At 40.0% G+C, this 14,666-nt stretch overlaps 1 protein-coding gene across 7 annotated transcripts in view; it reads right to left on the bottom strand.

Moving 5' to 3' along the window:
- FRY (FRY microtubule binding protein) overlaps window positions 1–14,666 on the bottom strand; it is a 345,429-nt gene that overhangs the window by 202,140 nt on the left and 128,623 nt on the right. The gene's annotated exons all lie outside the window — the stretch shown is intronic.

Genomic DNA, 14,666 nt, shown 5'->3' with positions numbered 1-14,666 from the left:
CACATCTCAGACCCTTCTCAGACCCAATCAGATCACCTCTCATCAAAAACTTCCGTTTGTCCTTCAAAAGTTTATTTATCCCACTACTCTTTCCCTGTTCACTCCTATAAGAAGGGGCAGCACAGTTTCACTCTTTTTTTAAAATTTTTTTTTAACGTTTTATTTATTTTTGAGACAGAGAGAGACAGAGCATGAACGGGGGAGGGGCAGAGAGAAAGGGAGACACAGAATCAGAAGCAGGCTCCAGGCTCTGAGCCATCAGCCCAGAGCCCGATGTGGGGCTCGAACTCACGGACCGTGAGATCGTGACCTGAGCCGAAGTCGGACGCCCAACCGACTGAGCCACCCAGGCGCCCCAGTTTCACTCTTTAATAGTTCTTCTGGTATTCTCTAGTTCTTTCCTTGCAACCAATGTACATGGATAAGTATATATCATTTCCTAAGTAGATCAGAGCTTGGACTTTAGAGCCAACCAAACCAGGATATGAACCAGAGCATCAGCCCTGACTACACCACCTTTGGTAAGTTTTATTAAATCTTTGAGTTTCAGCTTCGCTGAAGAACAATGAAGGAGACCACGAGTGTGGTGTTAAGAACACGAATCCCAGGGATAGACGGTCTGTGTCAAATGTCAGTTCCACCACTTGCTAACTGTTTGACTTTGGACAAGTTGTTTAACCTCTGTATCTATGTGAAGTAGGGTAGTAATGGTAACTACCTCCTGATGTTGACATGAAGGTTAATATTATTCAAGTATTAAGAGCAGTGTCTGGCACTGTTTACATAGACTCTATGTAAACACAAACTGTTATTATTTTTACTCACCTTCTAGGGTTAATGTGAAGATTAGTATATGCCTGAAACATGATAAACAAAAAATGATGGTCTGTCTTATTTCTCTTTGTACAATACATAGCATCAATCATTTGTTCTTGGAAGTTGGAAAATACTATCTATGTATCTATCTGTAAGCTATTATCAAAAATGCCTTATAAAACATACATGTTTTACACATCGTTATAAAGCATATATACACTTTACATAAATACTTTATATTATAAAAGTATATTTAAAGGATAAATAATATACTTTATATAAAGTATATATATACAAGTTTCCTCTCCACTGTTCAAATAATGGATTTGTACTTGGGACTATTGGACTTGGCAAAGAAATAGGCTTCACTGAAATTTGCAAATTTTGGCAAACAATGTATGTTTATACCTTGTTAGCGTGATCTGTGGAGATCAAGACTTGTGCTGGTTAAAATGGTACTCAGAAACTATTTGTTGATCCAAGTGCCCATCAAACGGTGACTAAACACACTGTGGTCTATACACTGAATAGAATTCTACTCACTAATAAAGATGAATGACTTACTGATACAAAATAAAAGATGGATGTGTCTCAAATACATTATGCTGAGTGAAGCAAACTAGACCCAAAAGAGTACATACTGTTTGGCTTCCATTTATATGAAATTCCAGAAAATGGGAATCTACACACAGATCAGTAGTTGCTGAGGCAAGGGGCGGCGTTACGGTCCATCTGCGCCAGGCACAAGGGAACTCATCGGGATGACAAAAAGGACACAAGGGAACTCATCGGGAACTGCATCGGGATGCAGCTGGGTTGTGTGCTGCGGACACGTGTATAAGTTTGCCAGATTCATCAAACTGTAAACTTAAAATCCCTGCGGTTTATTGTACGCAAACTGTACTGCAACGCTGATGTAAAATAAAACTCTTACTGAATGAATGAGAAGCATCCCCGAACTGTCTGAATGGCACTGTATTTTCAGGAGACCAAAGCAACTCTGACAGTTATGACTTAGCTTTAGGAATGGGAGCCACTGCCTAGTTCCCATTCTCTATTGCCACAGCGAGTCTATCCTGAACATGAACATGGCACTGTTCGCCTTGGACAAGCTCATAATGTTATTCTGTTGGCTGGGAATCCCAGGAAACCTTGGGCAAGTAGGTATGGATCCAGCCACAGAGCTGATATTTATGAGGTGAGACATCGATCCCAGTGTCACTGGGGGAATGTGGGTTTAGGACACCTTGACTGACCAATCTGGTATGTGTGGAGCACTGTTTCAACGGGAAGGAGTGAGTGCCACACACTTTCTCATGGTGTTACCGACAGGTCAGAAGCTAACAGTGGTGAGTAGAGACCCGTTCACTCAGCGCCGCAGACGAGTCTCCTCTTGGGTGGAACTCGGTCACCCAGTGCCATCATCTGAACCAGCAGCTAGAGCGAACCCTGAGCGAAGAGGGATGCTGTCATTTCAGAACCAGAATTTGCCACAAGGAGAGAAACGTTTTCATTTCTGTTGAAGCTCTGCAGTGTATAAGTATCTTGAATTTTTGTTTTCTATATGAGCTAAAAGAGGCAATTTCATCGGCAGCATCTTCTTCGTGATTATGGTTATGTAAAATCCATAACATACCCCATTTCGTACAACCAAATAAAGCTTCTTAGTCAAAACTTAAATGATCCAATTACTTTAGCTAAGGAAAAAAAAAAAGGTTTGGTTTTCTGGTACAATGAAAGACAAACCCAGGGGGTGAAGAGGACACAAATAAGTAGATCCCAATCCTACTTACCTACTCTATCTTTTTTTTTTTTTTTTTTTAATTTTTTTTTTTTTCCAACGTTTATTTATTTTTGGGACAGAGAGAGACAGAGCATGAACGGGGGAGGGGCAGAGAGAGAGGGAGACACAGAATCGGAAACAGGCTCCAGGCTCTGAGCCATCAGCCCAGAGCCCGACGCGGGGCTCAAACTCACGGACCGCGACCTACTCTATCTTTTACAGTGCTATTAAAAGACAATGTTCTATGGGGCGCCTGGGTGGCTCAGTCGGTTAAGCGTCCGACTTCGGCTCAGGTCATGATCTCTCAGCCTGTGAGTTCGAGCCCCGCGTCGGGCTCTGTGCTGACCGCTCAGAGCCTGGAGCCTATTTCAGATTCTGTGTCTCCCTCTCTCTGACCCTCCCCCGTTCATGCTCTGTCTCTCTCTGTCTCAAAAATAAATAAAGATTAAAAAAAAAAATTAAAAAAAAAAAAAGACAATGTTCTAGGGGTGCCTGGATGGCTCAGTTGGTTAAGCGTCCGACTTCGGCTCAGGTCACGATCTCACGGTTTGTGAGTTTGAGTCCCATGTCGGGCTCTGTGCTGACAGCTCAGAGCCTGGAGCCTGCTTCGGATTCTGTGTCTCCCTCACTCTCTGCCCCTCCCCTGCTCATGCTCTGTCTCTCAAACCATAAACATTCAAAAAAAAAAAAAAAAAAAGACAATATTCTGGAACTAGACAGTTTGAAGGCTGTACAACTTGTGAATACTCACTGAACTGCCCTCTTTGAAAAAGTGAATTTTATGGTTTGTGAATATATCTCAATCAAAAGCAATACATACATTTTAGATCAATCAAATTCTGACTTTTTGTTGTCTTTGATTCTTGGGCATGGCTGTTGAATCATCTTGGAAAAACCTACTAGAACATTCCAGCCCCACTTCCCCCCCCCCCCACTTATGTGATTACAATTTACGAATTGAGTAGAAATCCTCAAAGGCATCATGAAACACCATCAAATAGAATACTGTATTCTACGAAATCATTCAAGCTGAAGAGTACTAGATATAAACAGTGACGATCAAAGATACCTAATAAAATGACCTCAGCATGACCTGTGGAAATCAAGACATAGGCTGATTAAAATGACTATAATGCTACAATGAAGACTGCTGCTGCCTACACTTGTGTTAATCACTTTCAGGAATGTCAAAATGCTAAATGGAAACACAGAAATAGATCACAGTGAATGTACAGATGGGCCTTCAGTGTTTATTACTATGTCATATTATTGAATTTATTATTATTGGCATTTCCTGATACTTTAAAATATGATGGGATATTTTCAAATAATCTTTTGCATTAAAATGAAGTCTCTATAAATAAGTAAAAGAAGCATATAATTAAAAACAAAAACAAAAACAAAACTAGACCGAAAATAACTTGAGGAACAACCTTCCCCTGGTTTTCCGGTCTCAAGAAGAAATTTTAATAAACTTCTCATAAAGTCACTGGATATAAAAATTATGGCCTTATGAATGGATGAACAGAATTGGATACTATGAAGTTCAACTAAAAAACCTTTTTTTTATTATTATTATTACTTCATTATCCTTTGCGTATGGTTTATTTGCTCTAAGGTTCAAGTGAACTTTTACTATCATGGTGCATTAAACTTCATTTCACTGCTAAGCGTCCAGCTTAACAACCACAAAAGAAATGTTTTTTGTCTATATGATTCCAAGAATATTCATAACAAGGAAAACAAACTTTAAGTTGAACAGCATACAAAAAAAAATGAGTTTGTGAGCTCATCTGAAAGATCACTTCATTCAGCAGCTAAATGAAACCTTTCAACAATTATCTCTAGCTTTAACTACAATACTATTTTGTTTCTGGTTAGGGTGATTTTCCAGATTTCTGGTGAATGCCTTGATATACTAAGGAAGGGCTACCAGGCTGAGGTGATTTGCTAAGAAATAGCTATTTTTAAAGTTATTTATTTATAATTTGGAAAATGAGTCAGTATTTTGTCAAGTAGTGGTTTCTTGGTCTCCTTTCAGGACAACGTTAATTTGATTCTATCACTCTACTCGATAGGGAACTATATCTAGAAATTATTTTTATTCTCTTTATATTTCCCGTATTAGATTTGTTGAAGCAAGAGAGGCCTCTATTTAAAGAGGAGCTTGGCTAAAAACACTAGCTGGTTGTCCTTCTGGGAAGCTGACTGGCATCCACAGTGCTGAGAGGCATTAAAGTTCTGCTATTTACACACCCTTAGTCAACAGACATTTGGTTAGGATAGGAAGATAGGCATAGAAGACAGTGCCGAAAAATCACCGGCTTGATGAAGTATCATTATGAACTATCACACGGTTAAGGTTAGTGAATAGCTATCAGGCTATAAACATAACTAATTATAATAGGTTTCTTGATGATCTAGCACATAAAGATACATAATTAATTAGAGGCAGTCATTCTAACCTTCCATTAGTATAGCAGCATTTCCTAATTCACAAATTTCTTAAATATTAAAAAGGTTGCTGATTAAAAGATCTGATATTTTCTGATACCGAGAAGTCTGATGATAACTCAGGTATCTAAAGTGGCGAAACACAGGACCATGGCTGCATTCAGTCCCTGTACGTGTCAGAGGTGAAAAAAAGGGTCTTTTATAACCACAAATAGACTATATCCTAACCTGGGTCTGTTAGCTCATTGTATCTGGTCTAAAATCAAAAGAGGAGACTAGGGTGAATGTGTATTTCACTTGCCAAAGGCCTTGATTACTTAGAGCCACAACTGAATTCACTAAAACTGCTACAACAACTCATTACATACAGTTTGTTGTTGGTGGGCTACCAGTGGACAAGGTCCCGCTCAACTTCAGGGTTAACCGGAGACTTGTCCTGATGCCAGCCTTGTGACATCAGCACTCAGGAGGAGCTGGAAGCCTGAGACACGGGGCCAAGGAACAAAGGTTTGTCAACCGACGTTACTGCCTGAACCTAAAACAACATCAGCGTGCAGTAATGCTGTCATTAACTAATTGCTTGGCCTTTCCGTCTTTCTGCCAGCTGGCCGTGACTGGTATTCGCACAGGCTTGGTCTTCGGGCATATTTCATTACAGATTCATGACGTGTGGTGCAATCCTGGCATCCTGGATTCTTCAAAGACTTGCACAACAAGAAGATATGTTGTGCTACCTTTAGTTTACTTTTGGTCTTACATTACAACAGAAATTACCTTGTTTGTTTTATGTTAGCAAGCCTGCTAGATCATGTAATGTTATGAAGTCTCCATTCCAGAACAGCACAGTTCGCATCATTATGAGTAAGTGTCTCTCACCTCACACCTGTGCTCCAAGCTTAACTCAGGGATAATGTCTGGAAGATCCGGCTTGTATCTTGCCCGTTAACGACTTTGCAAGCAGGTGTTCTCAAGCAATCCCAATAATAAACCCTCCCATTGTCACATCACTGTTTATCATAAACATGTTTTGAAATATCAGAACATGGGGGGAAGGCGAGCACTGCCCTCTTGCTCAGCCCTAGGCTCTGCTAGAGGACAGGATGAAAGTTAGGTGTGTTTTTTCCCTTTTCCAGGTTTCAAAGTTGAGAATAAATTACTTGCTCTCTGAGTACGTCTTGGGAAAATGAGAGTTTCTTGTTCTTTTTGTTGACATTTTATGCCGATAGACCACAGATCTAGATGAAACCCCCAGCCCAATATCCAATTTAGTTTCCCCTGTAGCTCCTTGCAAGGATACCAGAAGCTTAAACCAGAGTGGATTCACTTAATGCATCCAGAGATGTGAATAATTGATGCTTGTATTTCATTTATTATATACATTAGAGCTAAAACTGCACCTGATTGTTAACATTTCATAGAGGAGACAACAATGAGGGATCGCATTTAAATGCTTTGTTGGAGGCATAGGCTGGCAACAGGGCTGCGATGAAAAATCAAGTTTCTTGTCTGTTGGCCAAATTAGAGGGAGGAGAGCGGACGAAGAGGCAGCCTGAGAAGGGTGGTTGAAAATTCTTGAAGGTACAGACTTCCGGTTATAATGTAACTAAGTCCTGGGGATGTCATGTACAGCATGGCAACTGTAGTAACAACACAGTATTGTAGATTTAAAAGTTGCTACCAAGGTAGATCTTAATCGTTCTCATTGCTAGAAAAAAAATCTTTGTAACTGCGTGGTGATGGTTGTTACTACACCTATCGTGGTGATCATTTTGCAATATATACATATATCAAATCATATGTTACACACCTAAAACTAATACCAATATGCCTAAAATGAATTCACCTAAAACTAATATAATGTTATATCATTTATATGTCAATGATATCTCAATAAAATGCGGTGGGGAGGAGGGGAAGAAAATCAGTTTGAACTGACGACTAACTTTAAGAAAATTAGATAGTTCTCTCTCTGAGGTTTGCAATAAATGTAAACACATGAATGGGAAAAAGAAAGTTCTTGAAATTTTCTGAACTTGCTTTACTTAGTTGAATAATCCAGCCTTTCCCAATTTGGGCCACTGGCTTCACAGTGTGGCCTGGCACGATAATGTTCCTACTTGTTTCTGAGACCCCGACCCTCAAGAACTCAGTATGTTTTCCTCTCGGAAAGCTTTTGAAAACCATTCTGTGTAGGCTCAGCTCAAATCCCTGATTTCATTTTCTAGATTTTCGCAATTTATATCCAAGTAAGCCTCCAGTATTCTTCTAGAGACACAGTGAGATAGTGGGGTGCTGTCTTCTCTTGTATACTTTCTTTGTTTGCTTCTGTCGCCTCCCAGAGTACAAGTCCCTAAAGGATCCAGACCAGGTCTGCTTAAACCAGCTTTGGTTGTCCTCTCATAGCCATGGAAGATTTTAGGACAACCATCTGATAGTAACAGTGAATGGCCAACAGCAGGCATCGAATCGCCCTGCTGAAGCATCTATTCCTTTTTTAAAAAATGTTTATTTATTTATTTTGAAAGAGAGAGAGCGAGAGAGCGCACATGAGCAGGGGAGGGGAAGAGAGAGGGATAAAGAGACACCCAAACAGGCTCAGCACAGAGTCCAACATGGGGCTTGATCTCATGAACCATGAGATCATGACCTGAGCTGAAATTAAGAGTTGGATGCTCAACCCACTAAGCCACCCAGGCGCCCCCTCTATTCCTTTGGAATGAACACAGTGAGGAAGTAGCAGGCTGGCCTCCAAAGAAATATACCAGAAGATTTGGTTGGTTGATACCAATTCTTCAATGGTGATGATGCTGATGACTGAGCACTTAGTGGGTGCTAAGGATTACACCAGGAGCTCCACACATTCCCTCTATCCCTCTCGACTGTTCTATGTGCTAGGAGTACATCACATTACTCGAATTTTGCAAATGACAAAAAAGGGAGATTGACTGGCTGCCTCCAGGCCACATGACACTAAAGAGGTTGAATCAAGATTCAAATTCAGATCAGACTGAATGAAAAGTTGTTTTGTCTTTGGCTTTATCCATTCTTGTCCATTAAATAAACAAAGTCAAGATTATGGGTGCTTTTGCTTTTGAAAAGCTGGAGAGTCTTGTTTTTGGAAGAGTTTATTGAGAAGGTAATTGCCTGTGACTACAGTGACAGATGCTATATAAATGGAGAGACTCCTAGATAATGAGAATGTATATTCTGAGACTGTGTCCAACTGCTAAGAGTCAACCCACCTCTCCTCTTCACATATTGCTAAGGTGAAGCAGGTGACCCTATCAGTGAAAAATGAGGTATCCTTAGATGCCCCAAGGCAGAAGGCTGAGAATCAGTGTTAGTTATACTTAGCAGATTTGAGGGTATCACCTGCTAAGGAGTACAAAGGACAAAACAAAATCCACTATTATCAGTTTAGAGGTTGGCAAAATGACCCTGAGAAGCACAGGTTCTTACAAAGACATTCCTTGTAAGCTACTATATTAACTTGTCTATCTATTCACCCATCTATCCTTTCACTTATTCATACACTCGTTCATTTATTCAAAAACTATTTACCGTATACTGTATATAAAGCAGAGTCCTAGATATGGGGACCTGCTGTGTGTGTGTGTGTGTGTGTATGTGTGTATGTAAAGATGAATCAGACACAATTATTGCCTCTAAGTAACTTACTGACTAGTATAATGTTTAACTTTACAAAATCTGTATCCCCCATCCACCTGCCATAAAAATATACATAAATATACATTTACATTATGGGCTGGTATACATACACATAACTCAAATTTTTGTTAAGCAATATTTACCCTTCATACCTATACCATACTCTAATATTTTCTATTCTAGCCTACTTTAGTATTCTATTTCAATAAAGACAGTGCAGTTTGCATGAGAGAATGATACAGTGCTTCAGACAGAGATTTATAGGTGTGTATATCCACATTTGCACAGTTGTATGGAGTCAGCAGGAAAGAAACCAAGTAAACCTTTTTGATGATGAGGTACTGAGAAGTACCCCAGGTGGGACCTGGAAAGATAGGATGAAAGACAGCCAGGAGGAAGAGATCAGTGGCCATCTAGGAAGGAGGCAGAGAAGCACAGAAGTGAAACATGGGTTCATAGAGGTGCAGGGGGGAAGAAAGACAGGTGGTCTTTCACAGAGTGAAAGGGTGTGAAATGAAGGTTTCGACCAAGAAAATTAAAGGCCCAGGGTTGTACTTAGGGACGATTCATCAGATAGGATCAGAAGAGAAAGAATTGGCGACAGTCTTTCAACTCTTTGTTTCACTCATTTTGCAACCCTGCCCCCCCGCCCCCCCGCCCCCACCAACCTTGCCATGGGAACTTCTGCTTGCACATGAACCTCACAGTGCAAAGGCCCACCCTCATCTGCATGAGAAGCAAACCAAGAATCCAGCAGAAGACTGGCAGGAAAGTGGACTAAGAAAACTCAAAATCTCACATGCTATATAAGTACTTGGAAATGACGAGTGAAATATAGGATTCTTTCAAAATGCCGAAGTAAGTACACAAGAAATGAGAAGGGAAATTAAAAGCAAGAAGTTATGAGGTGACATGGTAGCTGCCCTGGGAGAGGATTACTGGTCTCATTAGCCTACAGGCCTTTTTTGTTGTCTACTTGGGGACAGGAAACAAAGCTGTGGGCCTTTGAGAGGTGGGACATTGGAAATAAGACACTTAAGTCTAGTTCTAAGCAATGAAACAATGGGCAGGGGAAAATCTATCCACTGGCACAGGAAGATGAAAAGATGTTCCGGCAGTCCCCGCCTGGGTTCTGGGTAACAACAACAACAACAACAACAACAACAACAACACCTTCCCTGAGAATTTGAAATCATAGTCCCAAGTACTACATGAGTCTGGGGCTTGCTTTTATCACTTCTAGATACATAAACTCCCAAGCCAACATAATATTTGGCCCGAGATAATGATAACTCTGGGACTAATCTAAAGGGGACACAGAGGTGTCTAGGTGGCTCAGTCTGTTAAGTATCCTACTCTTGATTTTGGCTCAGGTCATATTTCACAGTTCATGGGATCAAGCCCCAAGTTGGGCTCTGTGCTGGTAGCATGGAGCCTGCTTGGGATTCTTTCTCTCCCTTTCTCTCTGTCCCTCCTCCATTCACCTTCTCTCTCTCTCTCTCTCTCCTTCTCTCTCAAAATAAAAAATCATTAAAAAAATAAAAAATAAAAGAAGACACACAAAAAATGTATGTTTAAGGTGATCAAAGACATAGAATAGAAACTGTAAACTTAAGAAAGAAACAAAATACACCTAAATAGATTTTAAAAGACAAGCAAACAGCACTCCCAGAAATGAAAAAATACAGTCACCAAAATTATAATTCTTAATGGGCAAGTTAAACAACAGATTAGACATAGCTCAAGAAAATATTAATGAATTGAAGATAGGCCCGAGAAAATTACTCAGACTGCAGTAGCAAGAGATAAAAATAATAAAAGAAGGGTAAAAAGATATGAAATATAGCATGAGAATGTCTACTATATATTTAATAGGGATGCAAGAAAAAGAGAAGAGGGAAAATGGAAGAATGGCAATATTCAAATAATTAATAAGTAAGAGTTTTCCAGAATTGATGAAAGACATAAACCATCAATTCAAGAAGCATGAGAGTCTCCAACAAGAAAATAAAATAATGCCACAGCTAAACACAGTGTAGTGAAACTGAAAAACACCATAGACAAAGAGAAAAACCATAAAAGCAAACGGAACAAAAATCAGTAATCCAGAAATAACAAGTCAGCCGAAGACTTTCCCCCAGCAGTGATAGTGGCAACATAGTGAAATATATCACCAAAAGTCTAGAGGGAGAATAAATGTCAAAGTAGAATTCTATTCCCAGCTGAACTATTACTGATAGCTGAGGGATAAATAAAGACCTCTTAGATAAATAAGACCGCATGATTTACCACCCACTGACTCTTACTTAAATAATTACAGAAAACATACTTTGGGAAGAAGAAAATTTATGTATTTATTTAAAAAAAATATTTTTTAAAGTTTATTTATTTTTTGAGAGACAAATAAAGTGTGCACAAGTGGGGGAGTGGAAGAGAGAGAGAGGGAGACACAGAATTGGAAGCAGGCTCCAGGCTCTGAGCTGTCAGCACAGAGACTGATGGGGGGCTCAAACTGCTGAACTGTGAGATCATGACCTGAACCAAAGTTGGACATAACCAACTGAGTCACCCAGGGGCCTTGGGAAGAAGAAAGTGTAAACAGAGGGAAAGAGTAGGAGACAAAAGGAATGAACATCCCTATTATTTTTTTCTATACTTATTAAAATTTGAAATAAAAATTTTAAAAAGCCACAGATAATCCAAGTTAGCTTAAGACACTTGGCATGGGAAAGGTAAAATAATGGTAGGACTGGGCAAAAGCAAATGCTATCAACTAAGCCCATGAAGTGGGGCGCCTGGGCGGCTCAGTCGGTTAAGTGTCCAACTTGATTTCAGCTCAGGTCATGATCTCACGGTTCATGAGGTTGAGCCCTCACGTTGGGCTCCGCACTGACAGCTTGGAGCCTATTTGGGACTCCATCTCTCCCTCTCTCACTGCCCCTCCTCTCTTTTCTCTCTCAAAAATAAATAAATAAACTTAAAAAAAAAAAACTAACCCCATGAAGCAATACTGACTAGTGCTGACAATTACTGACTAATCCACCAATGTTAATAGATACGACCTGAGCATCTTTTGAGCACAAGGAACAATACTGCTAAACTAGTGAAGAATGTTTGCAAAGAAAAACGAGCTAAAATGTAATTTTGGTAGAATATTTTTCCTTCCTGTCTTTTATTTTCATTAAAGTTAGCTATTTGGATATTGGAAACTCATAGATCCAACTTTAATTTTGATGTTGTGTATAACTGATCCCACGCAGGCTGATGTGGAATTTTGAAGAACTTAGTCTTTTGAAAGTAAACTGAAAAATAGAGATTCCTGAGTATTGCCATAAGTAATAAATCTCTACTTCCAACTTTTTGAAATTTACCCTTACCACTCCCCTACAAGTTCCAATTACATTAAAGAAAAAGAAAACAACTTTGTGATTTGATACAAAGCTACATAAACTCAGGCTTTTAAAGGATTCAATGTCTTTCAAATAGACCTATCTGAGCAAGAGAAATAGTAGTGAGCCTTTATTGGAATTCACTTTAAATGTATTATACAAACATCCATAATAACACCTCTTGGGGTGCCTGGGTGGCTCAGTCAGTTAAATGTTCGACTCTTGATCTCTGCTCAGGTCATGATCTCCTGGTTTGTGAATTCGAGCCCCGTGTTGGGCTCTGTGTGGGCAGCGTGGAGTCTGCTTGGGACTCTGTCTCTCTCTCTCTCTCTCTCTCTGCCCTTCCCATGCTCACGCTCTCTCTCTCTCTCTCTCTCTCTCTCAAATAAATAACGCTCCTTCTCTCTCTCTCTCAAAAAAAAAAAAAAATAACACCTCTTGCTATGGCTACAGAACTAACAAATGCACAGTAACATTTTTCGAATCCAGCAGTGAGCCGCAAAATCGACTCACGTGTATTGCCCCGTAAGAGCACAAGTACAAGGACAAAAATTACTAAGCATTTTTCAGCAGACCAGAAACGGATATGGCACGGAAGCTTACGTCTCTGCCAAAAAGTACAGGGGGAAATAAATAGTCCCTTTTTATAAAAAGCAACAATACTGAAATTTGATTGATACATTTCTTGAACATAATGTTCTTCTACCTGGCACTCAGCATCCAGTGGCCTGTCACTCTAGGCCCACAATAAAGATTTGCTGGTGAAAAGGACTTACACTTGTTCTTTCCCATTTTTCCTGTTTAGGGACGTTTAAGGCGTCTCACTGAAAGGAACAAAATTGTCTACCTCTAATTAAAAGAATGCTATGGCACATAGATTTTCAGACGTGACGTTTACTCCAAAAAGAAAATGCCATCCAAACAAATGCCAAGCTGAGTGAAGAAAAAGTTAACCCCAAACTACCCCACTTAATAAAGTTTCAAATAATGGCATTTAAACTATTATTTTGGAAAGAGGGATGGCTCAAAAGATGTCAGGGCCTAGTCTTAGCATCTCTTTAAACTTTGGTACAACTTCCCAGCTCCCTAGGGAAATGCACTATGACAAACAATTTCAGAGACCCTGATCTGCCACGGTGAAGGAATAACTCCTCCTTGTGCCTTACTGCTCTCTCCTCCTTAAACTCCCCCGTGACCTCTGGACCCAAGCTGGCTTCCCACCCTCCGCCAGGGGAGGGAGTCCGGGCAGCCTCAGAATACACCCAGGTGCTCGGAGGGTTCCAGGGATCAGCACAATTTGGGGCAATGAGAATTTGGGAACTTGATCTTTGGCCAGTTTAAGTTATAGGAGAGGCCTGTGTTGGTTGGTTGTAAGACATCAAAGAAGGTATCTTCACGTGTGGACGTCCACGTAAAGACGCAACAGAGTGTAGAGGGTTCAGAGGCGGGCTCTGAAGGTACTAGGCTTGAGTTCATATCAACACTGCGTGGCCTTAGGCAACTACTTCGCCCTCTCTGTGCCAACGTTTCCATCTGTAAATGGGGATATAAATACTACCTACCTAAGGTTATTGTAAAGGTTAAAGGAGACACTAAATGAAACACAGTGCCAGGCACATAGTAAGTACTCTAGAAATATTAGCTATTATTAGCAGAAAGAGTAGCAGAAAAATAAATTTCAAAAATAAGTGAATGTGGAAAAGGTGCTATACTGAGGTTTAAATGATTAAAACTATAAAACCAAGAGACATTCCATAATAGGAAGGTAGAATTCATAAAGATAACCTCCACTGATCTAATAAAAACTTTAAAATGCAAAATTTGTAACTGTCAGGCAACCATATACTTAACAAATATTCTTGAATTTTGTTTTCCAGCTCTTCAATTGTGATTCTTACAAAGGTCATTTTTAACAGATGATGTCGAACATAATCTGCTATGTATTTGTTTAGAGACTTGTGGGTTTAACACCATCATACTTAATTATCTTAAGCTCTGGTGCTGCAAAGCAAACCTCTCAGCGTCTTCTTATGCCCCAGGATCCTCTCAGGAGGTACAAAGCCGAGCTTCATAGAAAAAGCTGTGTCACTCTGGATTCCTTGCCTTTTCTCCTACTGGGTTTCTCCCGCCAAGGTCAGAAAACAAGTAATCTGAATCTGCCCATTGGCCTTCCTTCCTTCCTGACTGTCCTTTTGAGGTTCCGTACTCTGTCTTTAGAGCCCTTGTTAGAGCAATTAACATAAGGCTGAAACACATGCCTTATTTTGTAGCAGAATCATCTGCAAAGAAAGATACTGACGTCCACGGACATTATCTGTCTAATAAGGGACCTAAAGGTAAGTGAGCCGAGATCTCCTGTCCTCCGACTTTCAGAAAACAAAGAGGTGTTTCTGAATGACTCACCAAATAACTTCTTCAGACAATAGATCGCTGAGACCCTACGTTCTCAAACTGGAAGTCCAGGAAACCACTTGAAGAATGATTTTTTTTTTTCTCATTTACTTTAAAAACAGACAAAAGATTCCGACTCAAGTATAAATGCATGGCAGGGACTC

The sequence above is a fragment of the Lynx canadensis genome, chromosome A1, assembly GCF_007474595.2.
Source record: "Lynx canadensis isolate LIC74 chromosome A1, mLynCan4.pri.v2, whole genome shotgun sequence".
NCBI lineage: Eukaryota > Metazoa > Chordata > Mammalia > Carnivora > Felidae > Lynx > Lynx canadensis.
Note: the sequence above shows the minus strand (reverse complement) of the source record. Positions and strands in the feature narration are given on the sequence as shown.